Below are 25,654 nucleotides of genomic sequence, written 5' to 3'. Positions count from 1 at the left end.
TTAATCCCTCCATACAGTGCTTGGTATCACCTGTTCACATTTCAACTAAAAGACAAACAATGTTCGGGTGTAAGAGTGTCCTTTTGGGAAACCATCTCAACGCCAACCTCTCTTCCACGTAAAAGCAAACCAGGCTCTGGTACCTGGATCAGCATCCGATACAATACTTTGTGGGTCTGTGTATTGTTCAAATATGTTTGCCCCTTCATCAATCTAATCCAGGGGTAGCCAACCAGCAGTACACCATGTGCAGCTTTCGTATGCCTAACATGGAGGGGGCAAGGGGGAAGCAAAGTAATAAAGGTAACTTTTATGGTTTCGCAAACGTACCAGTTATTTAGCCAAATAGTTCTGAACGCTATTTTCATGGGATAGAAAACTTTTCAATTCTGCCCACCCCACAAGGTAGGTCACAGTTACGCCCGTGGCCCCTTTTCTATGCAGAGTTTTGAATGTGCCGCGCCACTTTTATGTTAAGTCCCCTCCCACAGTTGCCGTAAATGATATAATCGCTGTGCGAATTAAGCTTTTTGCCTTGGGGGTGCCCACTCAGTGGAGTATTTGTGACTTCATTTCGGGGGGTAGTTGCTTTTTCTTTTCTTTTTTTAGTGGTATGCAAACTTGTATATGTTCCCAGTCAGTAAACTAAACTTTTGCCTAGCGGTTCTCAGCACATTAGAACAGTGGTTATAACATCCTAAGAAAAACCAAACTCATACACACAAAGAAGCTATCGCAGTAGCACTGAGAAAACATGAATAAATTCCTATAGCCCAAGTTCACATTTAATGTCCATCTAACTTACAGGTATTGGACATTGAAACTGAAACACCTGGTAGAAAGCCATAATTTTTATTTAATAAGGTGTTGGGGTGCCTTTGGCGGCCAGTACAGCAGCAAGACGACGTGGGAGGATCGATAGAGATCCTGCACCGTGTGCAGAGGGATTTGGAGCCATTCCTCCTGAAGCACAGTGACAAGTTCAGCACGTGTACGTGGTGGAGGGAAACGTTTCCACACTCGATCCTGTAACAAACCCCATACAAGCTCAATAATGTTGAGAGCCAGCGATTGAGCAGGCCATGGCAGATGTTCAACCTCACTGTCATGCTCATCGAACCACTCTGTGGTAAGTTTAACAGTGTGAATAGGCCAGTTATCATCCTGAAACACAACACCACCGTCCGGGAAGAGTGTTTGAACCATAGGGTGTAAATGGTTCTCCAGAATGGTCCTATAGTCCTTGGCAGTGACACGACCCTCGAGAACAATTAGTGGGCCCAAAGTCTGCCACGATATTTCACCCTACACCATCACGGATCCGCCTCCATGTTTGACTGTGGGTACCAAACAGTCTGGGTTGTATGCATCAGAGGGACTTCTCCAGACGAACACTCTTCCTGTTTTTGGGAACACGGTGTAGCTGGACTCTTCCGAGAATATGACACGTTTTAGCTCATCCAACGTCCAGTTTTTATGAGTCTGGCACCACTGAACCCGCTATACGGCATTTGTGCTACTGATTAAAGGCATCGGGATAGCAACCCTGCCATGAATGTTGGCCTTATGCAGGTATCGACGGACTGTTTTCGTGCACACGGGTTCTGTGAGGTGTGTATTCACTTCTGCGGTGATTGCCGATGCGGTGGTTTTCCGTTTTCATGCAACAATCCTTGTCAATGCCCTGACGTCCCTTTCCGACAACTTCTGTTGTTCCCTGCAGTTGCTCCTCCTGGATGTGGTTCGTCCTTCCTGTTCATATGCACACATCACCCTGGATACTGTAGCTCGTGAGCGTCACAAAGTGTTGCAGTTTTGGACACAGATGCACCTGCTAGACGCGCCTCTACAATCTGCCCTCTTTTGAAGTCGGATATGTCCCCCATTATACCGCTCTACACACACGATTTGACGTTCCCTGCCGACCCTCTTCTACTCAAGTGACTACCAAGGACCCGCAAATGTGACTTATTGCCCATAAGTACGATTTCAACTACCAGGTGGCTCTGGCGAGTCCTGCGAACATCCCAGGCTATTTGCGCAGGTGTTTCAGTTTCAATGTCCAATACCTGTACCTTCATGTTTGTTTTTTGTAAAATCTCTGCGCAGTAAACAATAGGCTATTTAAAAACAGAACTTCAGACGAGAAAGATTTAAATATTAAATAACTGATTCCCGAATGATTTTTAATGGTGTTTTTTTTCCATAGTTGAGAAATTCTATACTATACGCTTTCAAATTCAATTTTATTTGAAGGGGATAAAAGCACCCCTGGCAGGGATAAAAAAAATATTTTTCGTGGGGGGAAATGCCCGGCATCCCCCTCCCCCCGTTAATTCGCACACTGGATATCATTACATAAAAACTCGTATATGTGCAATTATATAGTTTGCCATTAGTTGCCCGGGTGCCGTAGGTTGGACACCCCAGATCTAATCAGATCACCATCTCCTCATTGTGGCGATGTAAAATAAACCACATCAACAACAACGAAAAATATTACTAGCGGATCTTGCCTCAGGGCCATACTATCTTTTATCATGCCCCCCCCCCCCCCCGCGCACACACACACAAACTTGTCTTTGTAGCAGAGGTGAACCTCACTGTCAGTTACAGAGTTTTCTAAGTGTATGCACTGTAAAAATGTTCTCCGAATTCATTTTCTTACAGTTCACGACATTTCTCCATATCTAAACTATGGACAATCTGATGGCAGCTACAATACACAGTTATCATACATACGTATATATAAAACAAGAGTGATAAATCCACGCGAATCAATTTCTTCACAGATTCATAATCACCTTAGAAATTGCGAATTCGAAAACTTTACAAGTTATGTCAGTTATGTCTGTTTTCGCTTATTATGCAAGATCGAATTTCACTTCGTTCGTAAGAGCTGCAAATCAGAGTAATATCTCTGCCAATTCACACTGCTCAATCCACAAACGCCAGCAAAAGAGGAAGTTCCGCACAATATTTGCATTAATTATAAACGCATCCTTCCCTGAATTTGCGAAACGTAAACAGTCCGGACATGCTGCGGCAAACACGCCTACAATATTACGTCAGTTTCCACAGCGTCGGTTCCCTAGGCGCTTGCTGCCTACACTTTCCGCCACAACAGGTCAACGATATGCCATTTGCGCTTCACTTTTCTCTTCACCAGTCAATATACGCATTGCAGGGTGCCAACAAATTATTTCACAATGGCAGGGCTGTGAATTTACGGAGTATGTACTCCGTGTAACCGAAATATGTTATTTATCTCTCGAGCAACCGCCCTTAGAATTAGATCAGCCAGCAGATATCACTGTATTATATCACCCTATTCTTATGCAGCACAAAAAAAGACCCCTAAATAAAAATTAAAAACAATAATCTCTAACTGCGACAAGTGTATTTTCCATATTCTGGTTAAGCTAGAAAAAGGCCGATTTCGTTCCAATGCAAAAGCGTTTGAATCAATATCTCCAAGGTATTGGAATATACGTAATACAGAGAAAATAGGTTTTCCTTATAGGACTGGTTATATGTATTTCTGCTATAGTTATCTACAGTGGCGGCGATTGGGTTCCAAAACCGTGGGGGATGGGGGAAGACAGTATATGTCCCTTTGTAGGTAAGATTCAGCATAGTGAGGGGGCAATTGCCCCCCTAATCGCCGCCACTGGTTATTTATTATAGAGGGGCAGTCATCTTGGAACTTGTTGACTCGATTCACTTCAGCGCTGCCAACTGCACGGTAATTTCATGTTCCATACAGACTTTCGGTTTTAGATAAATTCTTAGGTGCGTCGAAAAAATAGCAATGATATGGCAATATTGAACTCCGAAACTTGTGATTCTAGTATTGTGTATGAGCACAAAAAATTTCTGCAAACTCGAAAAAAAAAATGCCAAAAATTTCGGCTCAGAAGTTCTAAAGATAACAGTTACGATATTAAAATAAGCAAATATCATGATATCATGTGCCTAAGTGTGTTGTTCTTAGTGAGAGCAGAAAAGTGGCTCATATTTTTCTAACAAATATTTGCAAAACTGTCCTAGTAAATCACACCATACAAATGCATAAATTTAATGTAGCATAACTTGTTTAACTTTTCTACGAGTATGTATATGTATCTATTTCGTACAATGTAGAAGCAGATGTCATATAGGGCAATAAAATCTACACAGAACACGAAATCCACATTCAGTTTAGTTTATTTTTCTTCTTGGAGTGTCTTGCAACTCACTGACCCATTACCTAACCAGTTACTTTACGTGCCAGTTGTCAAGCAGCTTTTAAAACCGCTTAAAGGTTGGAAATGTCACTTTCAGTGAGACACAATGATCTGTGTAAGTTTGTCTTGTTCCAGGATGGCCAGATTATAAAGCAGAACTTGTGAAAGAGAGCAGAACGGGGAACATTCTTACAGAAAGAACTTGTGTGGCTTGCACAACCTTATGGTTCATTAGGGGTCCAGATGCCTCCATTCACGAGTCCAAATTTTCGACAGGCTGGCTTCCCTAGTGGCGAACAAGGCTATCAAATGGGTGTCATGTCCGTCGCCAAATGGTGCCAACAAAAAGACATTCATATGTAGGAATAGACACGCACATAAAATATTCGAAAGGGAGGAGAGCCTAAATATAAAATGGGATATATATTGGAAATCTGTTTATGGGTCATCACAAAATAGAAAGGTTTCTAGAAAGGGAGGGATTAGTGAGGGTAAAATGAATGGGCTCCCGCAGGAGGGGTCCGGGGGGGGACTTACCCCCCCCCCCCCCCGCTGAGATTTCTGGAAAGAGTTAATTTATTTCGAATGGCGAAATTGTAAAGATATATTATAACAAAAAGTATTGTTTTCTGTGAATTACAGGCCAACTATCTTTATTATTATTTGAAATAGGGTTACATTTAAGCTTACAGTCTATTTTACACTGTATATCTAACTATAAAAAACAGTTTTTTGTCCTACATGAATTAATGTTAAGTATACAGTAATGCATATTGTATATAGATATACATATGAAAATTACAAATGTATGTATTTAAAAAAACGTAAGTATTAGTAGTAGTAATGGTAATGTAACAAATGTATCATTTTCCAGGTGTGAGAAAACAGTGTCATATATACATCACCATTTCCTTTTTTAAAAAATTGGGTTGAATTCATTATGGCGGCCACCAATATGGCGGACTTCTGTATGGAACATACCAATGTGGTTCCCCCTAAGCCTAACCTGTTTCTATCATGACCAATTACACCCATCCTAACTCCCTTAGTTTTTATAGGGGATGTTAAGAGACTTATGAATCACCCTCTAGGGCCCTATATGTGACTTTGTCAACATGAGGTCAATTTTTACACACCCATTATGCACGCGTGCACGTGTAGAGGTAGGTAGGTTGGTAGAGGGGGGGCTTTGGTAATATTTTGCGGGAGGGCCCAAGATTTGTAGATCCGGCACTGGATATGAAGCAGAAAAGAAAAGAAATAGAAGTAAGTGAGCAAGAGAAAGGATAAGGCAAATAACAGGGTAGACAATGAGTCAGGAAGGGGAGATGTATTAAAAGGAATAATTAGTAGAAGAAGACATTTTAACACGTGGTAAAGAAGTATAAGGCAAAAAAGGAGCAAAAAAAAATAGAAGATGCAAAGAAAAAGGTAAGAATAAGTAAGCTTTTTTTTCCATATTTCAGGGGATGGATCAAGTAACCCCCTTGACCCTGAAACTCTTAGGAGAATCCAAACAACCATGAATGCAAAATGAAACATCATTGCTATCAGATGTCACGCAACATTCACTTCCTCTATGCTCACGAACAAATGGCATGGAATTAGAACCATTCCCGAAACAACTGTGCCCCTTTGCAGTTCCTCTACAGAAGATGCACTCTGGTGTCAAATATAAGAAATATTACTGTATGAACATCTTCTCTAGGACAGGAAAATCGACAGCCCCTGCACTGAGCTAACATTTTTTATGCAATTCAGTTTCAAACTTTCAATGAACAGAAAAGTTATAATAAAATATCATAGCACAAATATCCAAGCTATTGTATACAAAACCCGCCATTGAAACCTACAACAATGACTGGGGGTTCATCGTGCTGACCACACATCACCCAGTAACTGCTTGAATGATTGCCCATCTCTGCTGAGGCATGTGGGAGTGAAGCCAGCAATCAGTAGGCATAGTGGAACCGCACGCAAAAGAACCTGCGCAGGCCCACAACTCCTGTGCATCGTACTCTTGTGTGAAGGGGGCAGAGTGTTGCTTGAGCATGCTTCCTTGTTGCCCAAATTGAACGGATCAAAGGGAAAGGTGTGGTCATTCTATTGGCCCTTGCCACAAGGGATGTCAAGGGTTATTATTATTATTGTACAAAAACATATTGAAAAAAACATGTCTGTCTTTAATATATACATTGGTGTTCACACACTCATGCACACAGGTCCGATACCCAGTGGAGGCACACATTGGCTTAGATTCCACTTTAAACTGTAGGTCCAATCCTGATTAGCCTTTCTGTGCATGAAGTGGACTTAAAACAAAATTTCAAAAAACTCAAACAATATCATGTGATATGCTTCGAAATAATGCATAATCTTGGTTGATATGGCATTCTTCCAACATGCCCAAAGGTAAATTGCAGCTGATCATTGAAAATATGTGGTCATATCCTTGACATTTCTTACAAGTAAGAAAATGTTCAAAGAGCACTAAAAACTAAAATATCTATCAGGATTACTCAAAATACCAAAAAAAAATCATAGTTTTTTAAGATAACACAAAAAAAATCTCCGAGGGGCATAAAACATGCATGATAAACACCCATGAGTTGTGGGGAATTATTACCTCATGGGTTGTAATGCTATTCTACATAAGGTACTGATAACCCTCAAGACATAGATTGAAACATGTCAAGATAATCATTACATACTATTTCAGCATCCAGTGTAGTTCTTGTAACTTAAGTTGAAAGGCTTTCAAAATAAGCAACAAACAGAAATGTACTGCTGAAATCATGGAAAACTTTCAAAAGATGAAGAGTGGTGTCAGACTACAATTTTACCTAAGTGGAAAAAGGTATCCTATTCCCCTATATTAAATAGATTATACCTAAGGATAATTAGAATATATATATAATTTGTAATGGTCTATGCATGTTTATCTACTTCACTAGTTTTACTATTCTTGCTCAGTGGCTGCGAGGGGGGCAACTGCCAATTTTGCCCCCGCACTATGCTAAACCTTACCTACAAAGGGGAAATATACTGTCTTTGCCCCTCCCCCCCATTAGGCTCAGAACCCAATTGCCGTCATTGTTCTTGCTTTAAATGATTTTGACTATTTTTAAATGTTCTAATTCCTGAGAGTCCCCGAAGGAGGATGTGAAACATGGACAAGAAGCTGACCCACTAAATCCATTTTTTAAATTGATCATGAAAGCATGTTGAAAGACATAATTTCCATCCATTCTATATTGAAATAAACTAGTAATATCCTGGACAAAATTAACAAAACAGAGAATAACTTGTCCTATTGCTGAATATTTTGGTAATAAACCACTGCCATGTTCAAAGTAAATACAGGGCATCATTATCTTACAAGAACTCGCATAACTACCTTCAGTACAAGTAGTCCTAAATTCAATTCCTGATGGGAGCTAAAAAATGTTGCTATTTATTCAGCACTTGGAGGACAATTGGGGATCTGATTGAACAAAACATCAGTTCACTCCAATCTGGAAAACTTGATTATAATGGTTATGGAGTCTGATGCAACAACCATGCAGCTTGGCCCTAAAAAGTCCAGTGTACCATAGAATTTAATTCAGTTTTGGATGGCCCAGCAGTTCACCTGTATCTAATGGAAGTATTATGAAACAGACTTGTTATTTAGTGTCACTTTTCTGCCACTTCTGGCTAATCGCAACTAGAGGATGAGTGATGATTAGATGAAACTGACGAAGGGACACTCACAAATAACACCCATTCCCAGAAATTTCGGCAGTGACACCAAAAGACCACCACTTAAGATGCTCAGCCAATGAAGCAGTTGATTTATGAAACATTGAATATATATTGTAGTAAAGGTACCCCTGAGCATGCGCACACATGGTGGCATGAATGCATATGGAGCGATGTGGAGGTAGAGCTCCACATATTCTTGATCTCAGCCATAGTTTGGATGATGTGATTGATCAGTAGGGCTAGGATTATTATGACTTGGCATATTTTTTTTTTGGTAAGGGTGATGTGTTCCCCAAACATATAGAAATTCATATTATAAAGAAACTAATAAAATTAAGGTGTCTTTTTAAGGGCATATTTGGCCATTTCTGAATGATAGAGCAAATTTTGATGATTTTCGGTCATATTCAGCATATTTTTGCATTTTCAAGAAATATACAGTCATTTTTGAAGTGGATTCCTTCTTACTCCCATGTTTACTCGAGAGTTTATTTTTCTTTGAACTGTTGCAAAATCTTTTTCATTTTTATTTGAAAATTTAGAGAAAGTATTCATTGTGTATTGTAACTCAGGGCCCATAAAGTGAACTAAAAATAGTACGTATGTGAAAATATCTCAGCATTTAGATATTGATGTTTGAAACAGTTGTTATAAGGGCATATTTTTCAAATTATAGTGCATATTTTGTAAAATTTTAGGTCATAAAAATTCTAGCCCTATTGATCAGCATCACGCCCAGCTGCCTTTAACTGCCAGGATTGATACGAGGCTGGGTGGACCTCAGAACTATGCAGAAACTGGGAAATGACTGGAAAATTTTCTGGTACAGATCACCTGCCCCAGAATTAGATTCTGGGTTAACCACGTGGTAGGCAGATGCTCTACCAACTGAGCTACCCCGGCTCCCTTTTATATTGTGGAAAGGGAAAAATTCAAGAATGAGTCACCATCATCTGTAAAATGAACCAATGCGGTGGACTATAATAAATTTTAAAAATTGCGTGAATTATACTGGATGACAAGGCACGTATGGAAGTGATGGAGCTGTTTGAGTTTCTTGTTTAGGTCCACTTTACTCATAGATAAGTTAATCAGGACTTGACGTACAGTTGAAAATAGGATATGACCCACTGTGAGCCTCCAGCAGGTATCGAACCCAGGACCCACTGACTACAAAGCAATGACGTTACCACTATGCTATCAGTGGAACTGTTGGAAAGTAACCCTGCAATACTCAACAGGTGCAAACCTGTCACTTTTGTAAAATATGGTCCCTCATTCCTAACAAGTTGCTCTATGCTATGACAAGCTCTCTGCAATAACATTACGTTTTGATTCAATAATATGTGCTCATGGCTTTTGGAAAATTTAAGGTTTTTATTTGTATTATAAAAAAAAAAACTTTTGTATTTTGCTGTGGCATTGTTCAAGTAAACTCGAAGTTCATTTAACATTAATCACATAGGTCTACAATAAATGTCTAGATTCTGTACGTCTCAACCAACTTGAAAGCAAAGATATAGTATGTTTGCGACAATGTCAGCTGGATCACACAATGTACTTGTTTGTTATCTTCAAGGTGCTCAAAACGTAAATCATGTAGACATAAATTGTATCCTTTAACTCCCCTGTCATAATTACGTGATCACAGAATACATTCTGTTTTAATTCACTCTTCACTGAGAATGAATTAAAACCAATGAACAATGTTAATGAATTGAAACATTAAATAATGAATGTGGGTAAGATAAACAGTCGTGAAGAATTTCAAAGTTCTTATGCTATGCTAGGTATCACTGACTGAGACAATTTCCACAGTGGACGTGAAAAATCAGGAGGAACAGAGTTGGCTCCTTTACCTAAATCTAAGGTATCATTAGATTGTACGTATTTAGAAACTCTGTACTTTTATCATTTTTTGTCAGTGTGAAAGTAGAGGTTGGGCCTGAATTACACAATTTGTCTTCAAAGTGTATTTAAAAAAAAAGCAAGTCAGTGGATGGCATGAATATTTATCATCAAAGAAAATAATAATTTCACATTCTTCTTGAAAAACAATGCTGCTGTGTTTATATGTACTGCCAATTGCATATATATTACCAATTGCAAAGATTGCAGTAGGCAAATTGTTCATTGCTATTTTCACTTTTTTAAAAAATTGTACATGCAGTGTTGATTTAAAGTGTACTGTGATTAATTTTGTTGATGTGAAGCAGGTCCTTCGCTGATTCACGTTTTTCTTTCAATTTATGATCATCATATTATGGAGAACAAACTGAATAAAAATGGTAGATGGGGAATTCACCAACTACTACTTTTACCATTAGGTGTATATATACAGAACAGCAATTCAACCTTCAGTGGCCGAATGCTACTTTTAATCAAGTATTATTACTTTTTACTGAGATTGACACGTTTGCACAATAAGTTACCCTTTGGCTTTGAGGCTAGTTTAAAACATGTCAATGCTCATGATTTTACAGGTTTATATGAAACTGTTAACCTAACAAAAAAATAGAGGGAATGAAGAAACAATGTCAATTAACCATTTATACAATTTCATAAAAATCCTCAATGATGTACTTACTGTCCTGTTTAGTTCTGAGCTCTAGCTTTTGGTTACATGATTAAGCTATAACCAATGTACCAATGTAAAATATTTACTATGTGGAAGGGCTCGATAAATCATCTTCCCTTAAAACAACGACCGAGAATTGTCGTATTATATGGGAAACATTGTGCATTGGGTTATATAATTGTGGATATTCCTTTGGAAACAAGCAATTAAGAGCTGTTTTTCAGCATAATATTACCAAAATTATAACATTGTTCGCATATATACATCTAATGCAGAAGATCTGCCTACATTTTGAAGTAGGTTGTGTAATTAACAGTCATGTCAATCATTAACCCGAACACCTAAGATTTAAGATTTCTATGTATAAGTACAGTGACTGCACAACCTCAAACATGAAACAAATTAGCAAGAACTGTGTTTTCTTCTCTTGTCATAAAGGCATTTAGTATCCATCAATTAACTTCAGGCGGAAACATTGCATGAATAGTGACAATTAGCAGTAGTACATAAATGAGAAGTAGCACTAGGAACAGAAATTTAAAACAACTTGGTTTCAATGACCGTCCTAGACAACATAAAAGAGGAAAAACAGAACAAGTACACAAACTTACCTAACACAAGTATTGAAAGTAGAACCTTTCACGAATATTTAAAGTGCATATTCTTCTCAAGATTCACTATTCTTCACTGGAACAGCTGCGATATCACAGTTACACTTCAGTCAACTTCTACTAGACGTGAAAAAAGATGCAAATTAGGTGGTAGCTTGTTTCTATTGCAGAAGGTCGGAAATGATCAACAAATGTTTTAACATTTAGGCCATAGCGAATACGTTAACTAATTTCAATACTGGAACCAGTTTAGGTTGTAGTTAAGCTATATTCAGTTCAGCTTTCTCTAAACAACCACACACACAAACACACAACAATCTTGCTCACAAAATTTTCAAAACAAACCAAACCGCAAACGACAATTTTGTTACGTGTCACGCCATCTTTTGACGTAAGCTGAAATTATCTTCACGCAAACGCCACCTGTCGGTATTTTATAAAACTAATAGTAACTACTCTCGCGCGATGGTGATGGAAGTAGCATATGTGACGCCACAACCAGACTCTCAGCACGTGGGGGTGAGGGGCAATTGCCCCCCTAATCAAGGACGTTCGCACATTTTTTTCATGAAGGGACAAGCAAGGTATTTTTTCATGGGCATATTGCCCCGATAATAGTGCTGCCCCCTCAAAAAACACCACTTGAATTTTAAATTATCGCATTCCTGCGTTCCCATTACATAATAATTAATGTAAATTTCTATGACTGAAATCAAATTATACGTGTGAAATATATACTTTTAGGCTGACTTTCGTTTTCGAAGGGGGAGGTGTGGCCATCCTTGCCTCCTTCCAGACGTTCCAGGCCCCTGTATTATTCACCTAGAAATTTAATGTAGAGGAATCTTATCGTTGTTATAAACAATATTATACTCTTAAAGAAAATGAAGTATTTTCAAGCCGATGAAAATTCAGCGCATCCACAAGGGGGTAGGGATACATTGCCTTTTCCTAACCTTGGACGGAAATCAATTCTAGGGGGGCAAACACTGAAGTACAAGAAAGCAAGACTAGCAGAATCTACGAGTAGCAGGACAAAACTATACTCAAGATGGAATTAGTTTTCACGTCTTTTTTGGATTTTTCCTTCCAGACGGCCAGGAGCACCTGCAGAGGGGCTATTGTCCCCTCGACTTCAAATTTTATACAAATAAAAATGCTCTCTCGCTTCGCTCGCAATATCTGCTTTTCTTACAGTATTGTCAAGTTCAGAGCCGTAGGTACGGAGCGGCGGGAGTTGTCCCTGGACGCCGAATAATCTGAGAAAAATTGTAAAAAAAAAAAAATGCCATGGCGTCCCATGAATTTTTTTCTGCCCTATTAAATCAATACTATTCTCAACTTGCAAAAATTTGGATCGAAAAATTTTAATGCTCGCAATTTCATTGTTTTCTGACCTGTAATGTGTTGTAAATTACCAGAGAGAAAAGTAAGAACAACTAAGTACTTCAGACAGTTGCTGCTATAACAGTTTGGTTTGGAGGAAAAGGAGCGCGCACATTTCAGAGACAATTTATATCATTTTTGTTGTTGGTTTGTTATGGGGTGGATGAATTGATTATGTAATGCATTTAAATAATATATGTGCATACATACACACACACAAATATACCCATCAATGCAATGAAACTAAATCGGCGAGATAAAATAAGGTTTTTCTTTCCCGACTGACCTTTCATGCCTATGTTAATCGTGCACATTTGTTGAGAGTTTCCAAAGAATCTGGCCAAATTACGGAATTTAGTAAAGAACACCAATTTTTTTGTTTGTTTGAATTCGTTTTTTACGTCGTTTTTCTGCCAGTTTTGGCTAACCGCGACGACGAGGATGAGTGATATCAGTGGCGTGCCTAAGAAGAGTTGGTGGAGCGAACCCCCCCCCCCTCCCAAGCTTTGGCCCCATATTCATACAAAAAAGAACGTCAAAATCAGGAAAATATGGTAAAATGAGGGCTGATTACTAAGAAAGAAGTATATGTAACCCACCCTCTTTCGAAAATCCTGGGCACGTCAGACACCACTGAGTGATGTGATGAAATTCATGGACACACACTGATGCCCAGATCGGGATTCGAACCCGGGACCCCTGGTGTCATAACTCGTTGACTTTGCTATTTCTTTGCTTATGTCACCAAGAAGCTAACCAAACTTGTTTTCTTAATTCAAAACAAATCGATTTTTTCTGTACGTATTTCCCAATTTTGGCCGTTCCAGACTTTGAAAATGGCCATGCACCAGTGGCGTACGCAAGGGGGGGGTTACGGGGTTTAAACCCCCCCTTGAGCTTGTGAAATATTATGAAAAATGTTGAAAAAAAATTAAATGGCCAATTTTTCACAGTCAAAGATCTGGGACAATAATATTACTATTACTACTTCTAGTACTACTACTACTACTACTACTACTACTACTACTAATAATAATAATAATAATAATATAATAATAATAATAATAATTTGAATTATTATTTCCATGCAGCATGGAGAAAAACACAGCATTCCAAACACACGCGTCTTTCAGAGTGATGTCTTGAAAATAACCACGAGTTTATGAGGTTAGGTTAGGGTAACTATAATTTAAAAGAGAAAAAAGTTGTTTTCTATCTCAGTTGCTACAATGTTCAACACACTGGCGTACGCAGGATTATTTTTTCGGGAGGGCTGGAATAGTAAATGTGGATAGCAAATGGTTCGATTTGGAGGGCAGGATGCATAATAAAATATTTCGTACTTTTGGAGCTTTTCAGTCTATTAAAATTGTATTCAAAGACAAAAATGGTAATCGGGATTCACTTTAAAAGAGGTTTTGCATTTACACATTTTGATTTTCTTAAAGTTCTTAACGGATTTTTATTTGAAAATTCTGATTTTATCAAAATTTCAGTAGGGGCTGGAACACCATCGGCCATCCCTCTACGTACGCCAGTGTTCAACGAATATGTATTTCTTTTGTGTGTGAACAATGAGAATTAACTAAATAAAGTTATTGGTACGTTGTAAGAGGCTAATGTATAGACAAAGGCTAGGCGGACAAGAATACAGTCACCAGTTCGCCTTCCCATTGTATTGTTTACTGCAGCACGTTTGAATGTCTCTCTTTAAAATGTCTCACCTTGTTGACTAGACAATTATTAAAACGACAATAAGCTTAACTATTGTAAAATGTTTTGTTCGTAAGAACAGCGAGATAATCCAGATGTGAATTATCGAGGACATTCATGCGGGGAAAAAGCCGGAAAAATTTCAACCAATTTCGGGAATCGAATCCGGATCTCCCGCGCGAATGTCACTTGTCAGACACTCTACCGACCAGACCACCGCATCTCCTTGGATGAGTTCCATACTTTGATTATTTCAATTTATTTTAATATATTTTCTTGTATTTATGGATCTTCTTCACCATTGAAATGTCTCACCTCGTTGACCAGACAATTATTTCGTAACAAAAAAACAAAACAATGCTCCCAGGATTTGATAAAAATCGAATGACTAGAAAGTAATTTCGTTCTATTGTTTTCATTAATACTATATTTATGTATATCTCTACTACTTAGTAGTAGTAGTATTTGTAGTATTATTAGTATTAATTCAGCTAATTAATTAATTATAAGTATTAGTAATTAATTGTGATTATTTAATTAAAGTATAATAAAACAATGGTAATGTGAATTTGGGAAAAAAGTTTTAGAAATAACACCCCCCTTGATGAAATCCTGCGTACGCTACTGCCATGCACACACGATTATTCAATTATCACGTCGGCTTAATCTGTGGGCTACGAGAGGTTCTCTTACAGAAAGAACCTACTTATTTTCAGCAATGTCGGCAACGCATTTTAAGCTGTAACCCCCCCCCCCTTTCGTAAACCCGGGACCTCCTGGTCAGATGTTTTCTCTAGCTATTGCAATTTTGTTATTTAGCGTCGCTTTTCTGCCTACTGCAATTGGTGACGTTAAGGCACACAAGGATGGTTGTTTCATGGAGTAATTTACGTTTGAAAATGTATTCGAAATATTTGTTACAAATATTATATGTGGTTATGGGAAGAAAAATCACCCCTAGGGGGAATGGAAATCTACATCTCTTTTGCAAGGGGTCAAGATTAACACAAATATTGACTAACTTACCGATTTCCTTTGGGACCATCTCAACGTTATCTCTCCATCTTCGTTTTGGCCTTCCTACTGGTCTCTTACCATCAGGTTTCCCAACAAGAATCCTGTAAACTCTTCTTTCCTGTCCCATTCGTGCTACATGGCCTGCCCACCTAGTGTTCTTGATAGTCGCAATAATATAACATTTGCTTGAATAAGACCATCATTTGAGTGTGACTGATTATGCATGTACTATTTTGTTATTCTTTCCATGAGAGTAATCCAATATTAGTTTTAACTATCTTTGTGTATAACTTTAAATTAACAGTTTTCCCTTAAACTATACTGACCAGAGAACTACAATAGGTTTCCAACTGTATACAATACACTACTTACCTACTACTTGATGTATCATTAGTTTGTTGGAAATACCAGTCTGAAGGGAAGTAATTAACCTAAATTTAGTAACAAATGAATATATATAATTGTTGAGCTGGCTGGTTTTGAATCCTACCTATCAAATGAAATATGTAATTATTTTTATTATTTCTGTGCGTCATTAGGTAGTGTGTGCAAGTACAGTTGATAAGCTGTATCTTTGCAGGTGATCTTGACTATTAAGGGCTGATCTCCACAGCTGCCAGCTGCTCGCCAAGGGTAGTCGACAGCTCTTGCAGAGTGAGAGGAAAAAATAAACGTGGCTACGGCACCCTGTAGCTCATCTCCTTGCTAAGGGTTCACCCGCATAGATACAGCTCCTCAAATCGACATTGAGAACCTACTTTCGAAGAGTCCGATTGGGGCAATTTGAATGTAAACAGGACAAACACAAACATGTTCTCTTTCTTATTCTTTCCTTACCTACATCTTCTTTATTCTTTGAACTTGCCAGGGTGAAATTTGATGTACACAGAACACCAACCCTAAATTTGACAAGCAAACTTTGGCCGCATAGGGTGAGGCACTTAAGAAGACTAAGATGGTTTGTGACCGAGAGTCCTAGAGCCAGACCATAAAATTTGGATGGCTGGTTTCACCAGGAGGAATTAAATTTCACCTATGCAGTTCGATTCTACATTGATTGAATTTAAACTTAAGCGATGACGCTTTTTTATTTTGGGTACCTTTTGGCTTTCATGAAGTCATCAAATTATAAAATTTGAGATATTTTTGGATCTCTTTTTCCATCTTCCATTGCATGATTTTTTAGCATAAAGTCATGTAATATTCTTAAAAATACTCCAAGAAAGATTTTGCAGGAACATTTTTACAATGCTTGTGGGAGGGGTAGAAGGCCTCAACATATTAATTCTTGTATGTCGGTTAATGAAATCGAAAAGGTTGATGGATCATTGGCTTCCCAGGATGCTATGTTAACCAACCTCAGACAGTGAGCCAAACTATATAGTCCCTGTCTTCAAGGGAGTTCAGATACCTCCGAATATGCCACCGAGTTTGAACCACGCACTTGGTAACACCACAAGGTATCCATGCACATTCCTCCTTTCTCTTATCGAGAGTAGTCAATGATTGATTGCATCTTCCAGGAAGCACCACCACCTTCAGCCTCATGGTGCCCAACACCGATGTTGGAAGTGGTTTCCAGCAGGGGCGGCGCCAGAAAATTTTGACCGGGTGGGCATTAGAAATACATTGATAAATTAAGGTGGGCAGATATGAAGTATAACATGTTGACACGTTCTATGCAATTTGACGTACGCGTCGTATTATTATACTATTTATATTAACTTAATAATACTCAGCGGTGAACGATGAGACTCGGTGAAGTACACAGACTCCTCTCAGGTACAGGGGTAGTGTTAGGCAAAGACAATATTCACAGCACAGAGAAATAAAACCACATTACTGCAGTATGTATAAACTGAAAGGTTGTATTCTTTATTTATTGTAATTATAGTTCAAATATACTGGAGACGAAGGCGACGATTTCGCTTTGTCGATGAATTGACTCAACTAAAACGCATAAACTCAATGCGTGGCTATCGGCAAGCCTATGATCACATAGACCTAGCTTGCGCCCCGAACTACCACACCAAGAGATATGCAATGATAACTGAGCCAATATTTGCTCTTTAGCCTTTTATTTCCAAATTACTCCTTAGGCTAGCTTTATTATTTAACGTAGAATGGTTGCAGTATTGTGCATATCATCAATGCATGGCTATCGGCGTACCTATGTTCACATAGGCCTAGCTTACGCCCCGAACTACCATACCAGGATGTATGCACAACACCGAGGAGTTCTTTTTAAGTTTAAAAGCTTCGACGATCCGTGGCGAAAGTGTGATGATTCTTACGCGATATCCTAGCTTTTATACTATTTTTGAGAACACAGATTAAAGTACAGATGAATCACTCACTATTTACAAAAGGATACTACAACAAAACTGACATCTATACATGTTTAGAAATACAAATTAGTATAGTGAACTCTCGCAAACATGACGATACATTAAATTACCCATAATGTAGCATAAAATACAATAAACATTAAACAAAAGATATACATTACTAATAAGGCGCAATATTACGTAGAATAACAAGGAGGTTACGCTTTTTTTCACAAAATAAATATATTAGTGACACATTTTCTACTGATGACGTCACACAAAAATATGGATCATATCATCTGCCCCTTCCTTTCGAAAACTAAGTTTCAGGAAGGAAGTTATCTACCTGGAGGAAACTTAGTTTTAAAGTACAAACTCTTTCTTTTTATCCTCCGAAAAACGCACCAGTTTTAGGTTATCTAAGTTAACCTTATCATATAATTCTTTAGTCCTTGGAATTAGCAATGTCACAACATTATTTTCCACTTTGTCCACTAGATAAGGTCCTATCCACAACATAAATAACTTTTGAATGGTCCTATCTAGTGAGGAGCTTAAGGAATGGTTTTTAACCATCACGAAGTCTCCAACTGTCACTGTCTTGGCGTTTCCCTTCTGTTTTAAATCCTTCGACAGCTTCTTCTTCTCCCTGACTTGGGCTAAGAATAATTTGGACTTCCAATCCGGTTGGGCTTCTTCCCGTTCGGGCCAATTGAAATGAGTTAGGATCTCTCTGGGTATAGGATGATTGAAGAATAGTTCAGCAGGTGAATATCCAGTTGTTTCGGAAATAGAATAATTAATTAACCAAACAACTTTTGATATGTATCGCGACCAAGTCTGATGTTCTCGATAACAAAATAAACGAAGTAATCTGACTATCTCTTGATTTGCTCGTTCTACCATGTTCCCCTTTGGATTGTAAGCTGTTGTGCAAACATGATGGATACCACGCCTTTGGTAAATTCCTTCCACTGCTTCGAGGTAAACTGAGCTCCTCTGACGCTTAGGGTAAACGTAACGTTTGGATAGTGAGCAAAATATCCTCTCTGAAGCGTGTTTATAATTTCTGTGGTGCTGGCAGTCCGTAAAGCATATGCGGAGACAAAACGTGTACCCACATCAATAAGGCTCAAGATGTACTGGTATCCATTAGACCGAGGAAGCTTCCCAATCAAGTCCAGAGAAAGCATCTCATGAGGTTGCTTGGGACTGATATGAAGGGTCTCCTCGAGTATCCCTAATTTGTCTGGTTTACTCTGGGCACAAATTTCACAATCTCGGATGTACTGTATCACGTCATCCTTCATGCCTTTCCAGAAGTATCGTACTGCAAGTCGCTTCAATGTCTTGGATACTCCAAAATGTCCAGCTTCATCATGAATTATTTTCAAGAGAGGTTGCTTCATTACCACCGGAACACACAGTTTCCAAAGGGACTGATTGTCTGATCCTCTCTTAAATAAAATTCCTTCTCGAATGCGATAGGAACGATGCAATCTGAGGTTAGGTTCCTGAGAATTTAGAGATTGGAGTAAATTTTTGCAGAATTCATCTTCAGATTGTGCCTCTCTCCACTTGTCGACGTAATCTATTTCTCCTCTTTCGGCCCACAGGTAGTTTATTCTGAATGTCTGCTGGCTATTTTCAGGTTGAATCTGGGGTATATCATCAGCAGGATACCGAGATAAAATATCTGCCAGATCGTTTTGGCGACCAGAGACGTATACTATTTTATACTGGTACTGTTGGAGTTTTAGAGACCAGCGAGTCAAACGACTGTTCCAGTTACGGGCGTCTTGTAACCATACCAACCCTTTATGATCACTGTAGATAGTGAAGGGCCTACCTTTCAAATAAACAGCATACTTCTCAACTCCAAAGATTATGGCCAAACATTCTAACTCATGGATGGAGTAATGGCGTTCGTTCTCCTTCAGTTTTCGGCTTGCATACTGAATGACCTTCCTCTATTCACCATCCATTTGGAAAAGAATAATACTCAATCCTTTCCCAGAAGCATCGCATTGGATACAGAATTCCTGTTCAGAATCAGGTTGTGCTAATTCAGCATCTCTTACAAGTTCATTCTTCAGTAGCTGGAAACTTTGTTCTTCCTCGTCTCGCCAAATCCAACGTTGATTTTTACCTAACAGCTTGGTGAGCGGTTCAGATTTAGCTGCAAAATTTTCAATGAACTTCCGCCTCCAGTTGGCGAGGCCAAGAAATTTCCGAACATCTTTTCTAGTTTTAGGTTTAGGAAATAACTTAATGGCGGAATTTTTGTCTGGTTGGATTTTGATAGCATCTCCAGAAACAATGTGACCCAAGTAGGTAATTTCCTTTTTGACAAATTCACATTTTCGCAGCTTTACAGTCATCCCCACTTCTTGGAGTCGCTGCAACACTTCGTCCAGATGTTCGAGATGCTGAGAGAGTTCTTTGTTGAAAATCAGCAAGTGATCCATATATTGAGTTAGATACTCTTCGGTTTCAGGACCAAATACAGCATGCATGGCAGCTATGAAAATTGACACAGCACTAGAGATACAAAAAGGCATTCGAGCAAACATCCACTGACGTCCTTTATAGGAGAAGGCAGTACATGGTTGGCAGTCAGTTTTTACAGGGATCTGTAAATATCCAGAAGCCAGATCCAGATTTGTAAAATAACGAGCACCTTTAAATTTTTGTAAGGCATCCGAAATGGGCTCAACTGAATTCCGTGGAACACGTACAATTTTATTCAAATTTCTGAAGTCAATGCATGGGCGTACTGTACCGTCAGGCTTGTCGACTACAATTAAAGGGTTCAAGTAAGGGGAATTACAAGGCATTATAACACCCCATTGTCTCCACTTTTCTAATTCTTCCTCCAGGAGTTTCCTTTTTGCTATAGGTATGGGATATGGAGATCGATACACAGGTTCTGTGGTGGTGAGTTCAATCTCACACTGGAAGTTTTTAATAGTACCTGGTCTCTCGGAAAATACATCTCTATGCTTCAATAAGACTTCTTTCAATTGGCTTCTACCCCTTTCGCATAAAATCTCATTTGCATTGACCTTCTGCAGAATGTCGTCAGGACTAGCCGTCCACTGATCGACATGGGAATCTTCACGGACTTTTCTTACATACGTCCCTGTCGAAGATCCATTATTCACGAGGTCCTGCTCTACCGGAACTCCGTCTACGGTGAGGGATAACTTCTCGCGCTGTAGGTCAATTCCTGCTTCATATTTCCTGAGGAATGGGTAGCCCAAAATAAAATCAGCTTCGAGACCTCTCAAGACAAACATGTCCTCCAATAAATTTCTTCCAGCAATCTCCAGATATACTTGTCTACATCCCACAACTCTAGTTTTGTTTCTCCCAGTGAAATCAGTCAGCCTAACATCTGGACATGTTTGTAACTGCAATGACGGCAGCTTCTCTTTAATCTTCTTCCAAATGGCGTAGCTCATGAGATTACATTCGCTGCCAGTGTCCAGAACACAAATAAACTCGACGCCTGTTACAGTTGCCTTAATTAATGGAGCCCTGGGTAAATTTTCCTTTCTAACTGCCTGTTGTAGTGCTCTATCAAAACTTTGTTCTCCTTCATTGAGAGTCAGCACAACAAAAAGATGATTGTCTTCACTATTTATAACGATTGTCATCTGTTCCCAGAGAAGTCCAAGATTTTAGCCCACCTGTGATCGGGAACGAAGAATTCACGTTGAGCGACTGGCTAAGTCCGACTGCATACCACTCGGATTAGCACTAGTCGATGGTGCCCAACAAAAGTATCTTGTCATGTCGACGCTTTGACGTTGCTCGTTCGTCAAACGTGAAGCAGAAGGTTCAAACGGAGGCGCCGTCGCTCTGAAGTTACTGGGTTTAGAGGCGTTACGTGAAGAGTCACGGGAATGATCTTCTGGATCAGATCTGGAACGACGCGGCCCACGTGCGTAGTTGTTCCTGCCATCCCTTCTCGGAGGATTACGCCGCCTGTTGTAATTGGAATATCCATTCCTCTGGTTCTGCATAACTTGTCTGACTCTGGGTTGTTGGTTTCCAATTCTATTTTGTCTGGGAGCATTTCCCTGGCCTGCACCTTCCCTATTCCACACAGGCTTCCAACTGTCCTGTTCCTCAAGCACCTCGAACCTTTTCAGAAAGTCGGCTAGCTGCCGTACAGTTTGAGGAGAATTAGCTAGACTCAGACTGCGAGCTCTATATGGAAGCTGGGAGATGATTAAATTCACAATCTCAGGTTCTATGTAACGGGCAGGCAGATTGCGGTAGGCTGAGTAAATAGACCAGGCATATTCCTCCATGCTCATACCGGACTGCTTTAAGTATCGGCGAGATCTCACTGCTGTCAGCTGCCTCTCTTTGGCCTCTTCTGAAGCATATTGTTTGCGAAAACGACGGCAAAAATCAGAATAGGACTTGAACTCTAACTGGTTTGCTCGAAACCAATGCTCAGCCTGGCCCTTGAAAAGCCGAGGAATAATTTCCAATCGGTATTCGTATGGAATCTGCATTAAATCAAAATTGATATTAAGTTCTTTTAAGTATTGCTCAGCATTCTGGGCTTCCAGGTCTCCCTTGAACTTCGACAAGGAATTAAGGTCTGCCATCCTTGGAGTTCCAGTCATTGCTGATCGCTGAGTTCTTGGCGGCGACTCATCTGGCCCGCTCCTTGAATTTCCATGCCTTCGTGTTCGCTTCCTGATTTTTGCTTGATACTGAGAGTCAGAGGTGGTGCTGGAAGAGGAGAAACTGCGATCTTTCATCCTTTCTAGACGTTTCCTCTTTGTCCTTTCTTCATAAAGAATGTGCCGGGCCCTGCGAGATTCACGCTCTCTGTAACTTCTGTCATCGCCCGAAAGACTAAAGGTAGGTGGAACAGCAGACGCCACTTCATTAGCTCTTGAATCAGCAGTAACTCGTGGGCGACAGACTTGTTTGTCTTCTCTAGTTCTCTCTCCACCGGCTCTGTCCATCGCTTCATTTAGTTCAATGTTCATGGTTGGCAACGCTGCACTCTCAGCAACTGCAGACGGATGACCAGCTGTTCGAGATCCAGTTTCTGTTTCCGTTTGGCGGGTAACGTGCATGGTCTCTAACTGATTCGTAAGTTGTTCTACTTGAGTTTTTATTTCCTCAACGTCCTTGCTTCTTTGAGACACAACTACTGAAATCTGACTAATATTTTCTTGGACCTCAGCCCGGAACTGTATTTTGTCAGTCTCGGCCTCGGCCAACATCTGTTCTATTGTCAGCTGTTTTTCGATAATCCTATTGCACTCTCCAGTGAATCTCGAGTTAATATCCTCCACATCTGTGCGAACATTTTCCGTCGCTTTATTTACATCGGCTGCCAAGCTGCGCCGGAAGTCATCAAAGTCTATCTCTCTAGCCTGCCGGATTTCTTCAGAGAATCGAGCCCTAGTTTCCTCGTTCTCAGACTTCAGTTGTTGAATCTCACAGGCCATCTCGCCTATTTCAGCTCTTAATACTTTTATAGATTCATCGTGCTGCTTACTGATATCATCCTTTAGCAACGCACATTGTCTGAGGATATCTTCCTTTAATATGTCAGATTGTCTACAGATATCAGCCTTCAGTGCTTCAGACTGTTTACACATATCAGCCTGCAATGCTTCAGACTGTTTGCAGATATCGGCTTTCAAGCTGGTAATGGAATCAGCTTGCTGTTTAATATCAGCTTTCAGTGCTTCAGACTGTTTACACATATCAGCCTGCAATGTTTCAGACTGTTTGCAGATATCGGCTTTCAAGCTGGTAATGGAATCAGCTTGCTGTTTAATATCAGCTTTCAGTGCTTCAGACTGTTTGCAGATATCATTGCTAATATCAGCCTGTAATTTTCCCATACTTTCGACTTGTTGTTTGCTAATTCCTTCAATCATTGCTTTTATTGCTTTGAACATATTTAATGGATCAGATGAACTATCCGTAGACAATAATTCACAATCTTTACAAACCAAATCGGTAGACTCGTGGCTTTCAGTTCGAATATCTAGGCCACAACATTCAAAATGTAGAAGCTTTGTACATATCTTGCACACAAATGTGGTTTTATCTTTATCAATGTCCCGACAACAATCGGGAACATTAAGTCCTGAACTCGAAGTGAGATTTTTATTTGCGCTACGCAAATGCTTCTTGTCCATATCGAAACAAAATAACTCTGTGCTTTTCAATAAATATGAAAGTTCAGTGCTCTTGTACAATCAATCTCAACTTTAAACAATTGTCTTGCCCTTGTACACTACAAAATCGAGCCAACACGTTGAGCTGCCACTTGACACGTTCTATGCAATTTGACGTACGCGTCGTATTATTATACTATTTATATTAACTTAATAATACTCAGCGGTGAACGATGAGACTCGGTGAAGTACACAGACTCCTCTCAGGTACAGGGGTAGTGTTAGGCAAAGACAATATTCACAGCACAGAGAAATAAAACCACATTACTGCAGTATGTATAAACTGAAAGGTTGTATTCTTTATTTATTGTAATTATAGTTCAAATATACTGGAGACGAAGGCGACGATTTCGCTTTGTCGATGAATTGACTCAACTAAAACGCATAAACTCAATGCGTGGCTATCGGCAAGCCTATGATCACATAGACCTAGCTTGCGCCCCGAACTACCACACCAAGAGATATGCAATGATAACTGAGCCAATATTTGCTCTTTAGCCTTTTATTTCCAAATTACTCCTTAGGCTAGCTTTATTATTTAACGTAGAATGGTTGCAGTATTGTGCATATCATCAATGCATGGCTATCGGCGTACCTATGTTCAAATAGGCCTAGCTTGCGCCCCGAACTACCATACCAGGATGTATGCACAACACCGAGGAGTTCTTTTTAAGTTTAAAAGCTTCGACGATCCGTGGCGAAAGTGTGATGATTCTTACGCGATATCCTAGCTTTTATACTATTTTTGAGAACACAGATTAAAGTACAGATGAATCACTCACTATTTACAAAAGGATACTACAACAAAACTGACATCTATACATGTTTAGAAATACAAATTAGTATAGTAAACTCTCGCAAACATGACGATACATTAAATTACCCATAATGTAGCATAAAATACAATAAACATTAAACAAAAGATATACATTACTAATAAGGCGCAATATTACGTAGAATAACAAGGAGGTTACGCTTTCTTTCACAAAATAAATATATTAGTGACACATTTTCTACTGATGACGTCACACAAAAATATGGATCATATCAATGTATTCTCTCCCCTTATTTGGAAACTCTTCTACAACTTACCTGCTCGATAGCCCGAGAGAATCTTTTCATAATTCATAGCCAGGAAAGCCTCAAGACTTACTATTCTATGGATAGTTAAGCAACATTTTTCTTGCAGTTTCTGTGCATGAAATATGAAACTTAACACTGTTCATTAAACTATCCTTAAAATACTCTGCAGGATTTGTAGCTATAAGTGAAGAATTTTGTGTCACCGGTGGGGCAGACGAAACGCTGCCTCTTCACTTAAGAAATTTATTTTAATTTCTGTGAATTGTCAAGCGATGAAAAACAAATTATTTAAGAGAAAGAGATAAGGTAATTGCTCTTTGAATATTCTAGTAGAGTTAAGGGGGAAAATGTAACAGTTAGAGGAGAAATTAATTGATTGTGGTGTCACTGGTGGAACACAATGGAAAACAAGCAATCATAAAGTTAAAATAAGCGAATATGTAAAATGCCTTCTACTTAATTATGTATAATACTTGATTTTTTTTTATCCAAATGACAAATTTAGATTGTTCACTCACAAGATAGGATAAAGTTACAGCATTACATCTAATTTGAAAAATTGAGGTTCAGGGCCAATTTCACATATGAATATTTGTAATTAATTCATGTATTATATGAACATTTTTAAAACACAAAAGGAACGTCCAATTTTTGTCTATTCTGCATTAAACTTTCGTAGCATAAAGACGAGAATTTTCATCTAAACAAAATGGTAGAAATAAATGGATTTGGGTAAAATTAATAT

At 39.0% G+C, this 25,654-nt stretch overlaps 1 protein-coding gene across 2 annotated transcripts in view; it reads right to left on the bottom strand.

Annotated features, from left to right (window-relative positions):
• Window positions 1-11,510, bottom strand: part of RalGPS (Ral GEF with PH domain and SH3 binding motif) — a 141,237-nt gene extending 129,727 nt beyond the window's left edge. For both annotated transcript variants that reach the window (XM_083122183.1, XM_083122182.1), the window contains exon 1: window positions 11,160-11,510. The gene's annotated coding sequence lies outside the window, so the exon portion shown is untranslated. The remainder of the gene's footprint in view (window positions 1-11,159) is intronic.
• Window positions 11,511-25,654: the final 14,144 nt, after the last annotated feature.

Source organism: Lepisma saccharinum, chromosome 5, assembly GCF_977018435.1.
Source record: "Lepisma saccharinum chromosome 5, izLepSacc3.1, whole genome shotgun sequence".
Classification (NCBI taxonomy): domain Eukaryota; kingdom Metazoa; phylum Arthropoda; class Insecta; order Zygentoma; family Lepismatidae; genus Lepisma; species Lepisma saccharinum.
Note: the sequence above shows the minus strand (reverse complement) of the source record. Positions and strands in the feature narration are given on the sequence as shown.